At 42.8% G+C, this 6,151-nt stretch overlaps 1 protein-coding gene across 3 annotated transcripts in view; it reads right to left on the bottom strand.

Moving 5' to 3' along the window:
• Positions 1 to 481: 481 nt before the first annotated feature.
• The window catches only part of NHLRC3 (NHL repeat containing 3), a 71,486-nt gene continuing 65,816 nt past the window's right edge, over positions 482 to 6,151 (bottom strand). For 2 of the 3 annotated variants that reach the window (XR_011025692.1, XR_011025691.1), the window contains exons 11-12: positions 5,386 to 5,425; positions 482 to 971 (exon numbers count right to left, since the gene is read on the bottom strand). The gene's annotated coding sequence lies outside the window, so the exon portion shown is untranslated. The remainder of the gene's footprint in view (positions 972 to 5,385; positions 5,426 to 6,151) is intronic. The other variant, XM_068265033.1, reaches the window with a different exon arrangement.

Here is a 6,151-nt window from a genome sequence, read left to right as displayed (position 1 = left end):
GATGAGGGGGAATTAGACAGGCTCTTCTCTCCTCCAGTGCATGAGACAGTGCATGTCTCTCTGTTTTCCTAGTGTACCATGCAACAGTTCAGGTCTAATTTAAATACAGTATGGGGTTATTTTTGTTAGGTTTGCATTGTACATATAAACATTTTGCTCACTTGCCCACAGAAACAAGTAAACAGGATACATTTAGGAACAGTTTAACTTACAGCTACAAAACTTTGACAGGCTATATTTAATTTTGTCCCTGGGTCAGCAGAGAATTGCTCATTAGGAGAATTTTTTTCTCATCGGCCATACTGGCCAACCATGGTGGACACATTTATATGGAAATCAGTAGTCAGCTCTTAGAGCTTAGGTTTCCCAAGCTGCATTTCCTGTTTATTCTTTATTTATAGGAAAATGTTAACAATTGCCATTAGCAATAGGAATACAGGAATGGTTACAATATGAAATAATACAAAAAAATGCATCAGACTTTAAGAACAGTACATGCTCTTTTACTGAAAACAGAAAAGTCTCAAAAAAGTGAGATCCCATATATAACTTCTGACATACTGGTTGCATAGCTGCAATTACTGTACTGCAGGTACAAAATGACAATAGTCCCGATCTAATTCACTTTTTCTCCTAGGTAATATTTTTACATCTTATAAAAGTCCTTTTAAGCCACCAGCAAACAAGAAAATACTCAGAATAATTTTGATAGTACTTTTTCAACTACTTGATTAATTGCAGAGTACTGGAAAGTTATTTTAAACAGAAGATGAAAAATGATCCCCTAAGTGAAAACTTAGGAGAAAAAGTGAATTGAATAAGGGACAATAATTTACAGATAATGACACATTCAGGTATGTTGGGCACCTATGTTGGTTTCCAAGATCAGATTCTTATAATTAAAAGGAGGCTTTGGTTTTCATGGCGTCTTCACTTTTGCCCAAAGAATATTTGCCAGCCTTCATTTAGACCTAAAGAGAAAAGAAGTACAGTTTAGAAAACTTATTTCTGCATAGATTTTTCTTACACAAGTAGATTTGCTGGTTGCATAACTAGATCTATTGCATAGCTGAGCTGTTAAACCACTTTCAGACATGTAGGGGATACTATTCCAAAGAAAAGATTATCACACGTTCATGTAAGCACTGAAGGTACTCACAGAAATTCTTTTCTCTAAACACGACTGATCCTGTGCTAAAAAAAAAAAGGTCCTACGGGCTCTAAAACATAACTTTTATTATGTCAAGAATTACATAATGAATTAATAAGTAACTGATCAGAAACCAGCAGATTGTGTATACAGGAAAAAAACACCCCATAGAGATAATTATTGTTGGAAGAATACCACTTCCACTATGGCTACCTGTTTGTTCTGAAAGTCTGGAGGCTAATACATGATCCCTCAGACCAACATGTTTTGCCCCAAAATTATGGAGCTTCGTCAGGGACAGTGCAAGTGCATGTGTGCATGTGACAGTCTATACATATGTGTGTAATGTAGAACACATAGCATATCTAGCCCAAGTCAGAGCTAAGTTACTGTCACATGCAGTTGCACTTTTCCTGATGACGCCAGATTAGTTTGGACCTAAGGTGGCCATACACTTAAAGATTTTTTTCTTAGCTATCTGGTGGATTTGATCATCTGGACGAATCTACTAAAAAATCGAGGCTGCAAAGGCTTCCTGATCGACTGATTTCCGGACGAAAATGCAGGTAAATTGGCAGCGGATCAGGAGCGCATTACTAGCGGCGTTCGATTCAATGACTGGCAAAGCTACTCTCGCCGGTCCACAGCGCAGTTCGGGTCTCTTCTCTCCCAGCTGTCTGCTTCTTCCAGTCTTCACTTCCGTGCCTCTGAGCACCTGTGTGACGGAATGCAGAGGCCAAATACTAGAGGCATCTAGTGTTCACAGCCAGCAGGCGCACACAGATTTCCAAATATTTTATGCTGAAATGGATTGAAAATCTGTGTGTACTGTGTGGAGGGAATCAAGCAGATTGATCCCTCTGATCAGATAATGATCGGAGAGTGATCTTTCTGCATGACTCAGAGCTCAGGACAAGAAAAAGATTTATACATACCTGGGGCTTTCTCCAGCCCCATCCGCTCAGATCGCTCCCACACTGCCGTCCTCCAATGTCTGCAGCTCCGGTACCGGGTCCCCATACTTCTGTCAGTCGGCTCCATTCCACGCAGGAGATGTGCGCTGTTTGTGTATCTCTCCAGCAGGCGCTGGAGAGATACGCAGAGGGCGAACTTCACTTACACCGGACTGGCTCTGACTGACAGAAGTGACGGGACCCGGTACCGGAGCTGCAGACATCGGAGAACGGCAGTGTGGGAGCGATCCGAGTGGATGGGGCTGGAGAAAGCCCCAGGTATGTATAAATCTTTGCATAAATCTTAAACATATTACTTGGGCGCATTTGGGCTGCTGATGTCCAATCTGCCTTCGGATTCAGTCCAAACTGTGTCGGGCCTCTCTAAACACAGAGCTGACCCTGCCTAGCTGCTTCTTGCACCCCACAGGTTGGAGCAGGAGAAGGCGGTGGAGTCAGATAATAGCTCTGTGCAAAGAAAGAAACGGCCACTCTTCTGCTAGCACTGTATTTTTTTAAACATGTGACTGACTTTTCTAAAAGGGAGTGTCTCTGGAATAACCTTATCAAATATGCAAAAATTGTGCAAGTCATAGTTCCCCATTCACCTTCACCCTATAATATTTTATTACTGGTAAACTAAGTAAAAGGGTTTTGTTACAAAAATTACTTGTCCTACTTGCTGCCCCTTATACCTTTTTCTAACTACACAACATTATTGAATCTTGTGAATAAAAACTAAAACTTTTTTGTCCCTGGCAAACGTGGAAACCTGGGAGCCAATCTTTCAACCCTTTCTAATCTTTTTTTATTTATAGATCATCCATGTCTCCCCTAGATTATCTTTTGATACACTGGGGGGAGGTTGTGGACTTGGATGATCTATGTGATCTGATTGGAAGGGGGCCGGCGGGGTCACAATCCACTTACCCTCCTCATAAAAAGTGAGTAGGGGGACAGGACCGGCGACGCATGCACTCTTGTGACTGATCATAATGCATGTGTGCCGACATAAACAGTTATGTGGCACAGCGTGGTGCCAGCGAGGATCGACGTGTAAAACTTAAGGTCCGTACACACGCCGGACTGGAGGCAACGACGGGTCCGTCGTCACCTCCCGCTGGGTGGGCGTTTCAACGACAGTCCGGCGTGTGTACGCACTGTCGGCGGACTGATACAGCTGTTTCTGAGAGCGATCCGCCGGGCGGACAGACTACACACGCCGGACTGTCGTTGGAATGCCCACCCAGCGGGAGGGGACGACGGACCCGTCGTTGCCTCCAGTCCGGCGTGTGTACAGACCTTTATGCTAGGAATACTCCATACAATTTCTGTTAGATTTACTTGCCAGATAGATACATTTCCAAAATCTTGAACTTTATCTATCTGCCGAGCAATTAGGCATTGTTCTAGTCCGCAGGAGAAGACAATGCACCAGAGATAATGACCATTCTCTACAGAAAATTATCTAATTATGCATTCTAACAGAAAAACCTAACAGAAAGACCTAACAGAAAGACCTAACAGAAAGACCTAACAGAAAGACCTAACAGAAAGACCTAACAGAAAGACCTAACAGAAAGACCTAACAGAAAGACCTAACAGAAAAACCTAACAGAAAAACCTAACAGAAAAACCTAACAGAAAAATGTATGGTGTATTCCCAGCATTAGTCCAACGCTAGGATCAGAAGGGCCTGATGCTGTGTCAGACTACATCTGACAGCAATGCGGCCAGCAGCAACCCAACGCTCCCTGTCTGACATCAGGAGCTGGAGAGAATGCTCCACTACTGACTCCATCAGACGGTGGGGCAGAAAGGGTTAACCATGGCACAGCAGGTACTTTGTAATGAAAATATTAGTGGTAATTCCAACAAGTCCTGTTGCTGCATATGAAGTGAAAGGTTCTATTCAAATAGAATATACAGAATCCTATACAACAAGGTACAAGTATCAGAATGCCCACTAAACATTACTTCTTATCAGGGATTAATGAAACTTGTAGTTACTCAATGGCTGGAAGGCGACAGGCGGAACAGCCGATAGTAGATGAATGAAATGGATTGTGCATTTACTGATTAGATTTGCTGTGAGCAAACTGTTTTACCTGTCTGTACAGTTTATCATTATCCCATATCCTAAAGTAAATAAGCAATGTTTAATATTTTCCACAGTCTATTATTTTGATCTCACTCTTCAGTCTGACTTCTGCAGTTTCCAGATGCTGTGAATGTGCAGGGCGTGACCATTTACCCAGCACTGAAAACCTCAGGATACAATGCCAGTATTTATATCTCTATATAAGAAAGCCCTGCCATTGAGCTCTAATCATTGCAGATTAACGGCAAGCATTGCTTAGGCTTGCTAGCGCTGGCAAATGCCAAACTGCATCTCCCATAATAATAATGGGATAGGCAGAACAGTTTGTTCTATGGAGAATAGTGGGACAAACAGCAGGTGCCCTGCAACGTGGACATCAAAAACTTGATGACTGTAGTAAGAGGTAGGTAGAGGCTGACATATTTATCTCCTTTTAAGCAATACCAGTTGCCTGGCAGCCCAGCTGATCCTGTGTCTCTAATACTTTTAGCCATGGACCCTGAACAAGCATGCAGCAGAAAAGGTGTTTGACATTATTGTCAGATCTGACAAGATTAGCTGCATTTCAGACACTACGGTGGCCAAATAGATCAGCAGGATTGCCAGGAAACTAGTAAATAAATATGGCAGCCTCCATATTCCTCTCACTTCAGGTGTCCTTTAACAATGGTGGCCAGTACTTAGTGATCCGAATTGACAGACCACTAAAGCCGGAAGGAGGAAATGCACCGGTGTGAGGCTTGCAACGCGATCAATAGGACGCATGAAAGCATTTTGTAATGCAGTGCGGGCAGCGGAATTATGGGTAAATAACCCCTTTTATCCCTGCCATACACCTGCACCAATTAAACATCATTTGAATCACGAGTAATTACTCGTAAATGCATGAGGTGAGCATCCCTGCAGATCCCTACAATGCCTGCTCATCTGCTGCTACACCACCTACATATGGCTTTTACCTGTCAACTTTAATAAAGACTTTGTTACCTCTAAATGCAGGTCATGTCATGAGCAGTTTTTCTTGACCAGTGTATATAGTTGATACAGGTGTATCTAGCAGAGGGCAGGATGAACCGCTCTCCTCAGAACAAAAGCAGTCAACACATTTTCCTCACAGTAAATTCTGCTGACAGGTTTGCTTTAAAACATTACACAGACAACGCAGAAAAGGCAATACTAACCTTTAAGGTCATGACTGTTTTTAACCACCAGTCGTAATGTCTGAAACAGAAATACATTATACAAACTTATACCAGACGTAATTCACAAGTAAAGACAGGACCCCTATGGGATTTCAGCCAGAGGCATTATTAGGAGGAAAGATCATTACAGGAATTTCTTATGTCCATGTTAGTGTAGGTTTCATCCAACAATCCCAAAAACATGCATATTCGTTAAAGAGGAACTGTCACGAAAATCTTAAAATTTAAAACGCATATAAATAAGAAGTACATTTCTTCCAGAGTAAAATGAGCCATACATTACTTATTGCCTATGTTGCTGTCACTTACAGTAGGTAGTAGAAATTTGACGTTGCCGACAGGTTTTGGGCTAGTCCATCTCTCCATAGGGGATTCTCAGCATGGCCTTTATCTTCTATAATAAAACCAAAGGGGCTCTGCGTTCCGTGTGTGTGTGTGTGTGTGTGTGTGTGTGTGTGTGTGTGTGTGTGTGTGTGTGTGTGTGTGTGTGTGTGTGTGTGTGTGTGTGTGTGTGTGTGTGTGTGTGTGTGTGTGTGTGTGTGTGTGTGTGTGTGTGTGTGTGTGTGTGTGTGTGTGTGTGTGTGTGTGTGTGTGTGTGTGTGTGGAGAAAGGGGCGGCCGTGTATGCGAGTGCACGCACGGCGGGTGAGCGCATGCGCTCTGCAGCCGCGCGGAGACAGACCTAGTCCGTTTAGGTCACTAGTTCTTTATAAAGACATTCTCTGAAAAAGATTTAACAAAGATGC

This window comes from Hyperolius riggenbachi, chromosome 2 (assembly GCF_040937935.1).
Source record: "Hyperolius riggenbachi isolate aHypRig1 chromosome 2, aHypRig1.pri, whole genome shotgun sequence".
NCBI lineage: Eukaryota > Metazoa > Chordata > Amphibia > Anura > Hyperoliidae > Hyperolius > Hyperolius riggenbachi.
The sequence above is the reverse complement of the archived record's forward strand: the minus strand, read 5'-3'. Positions and strand labels throughout refer to the sequence as shown.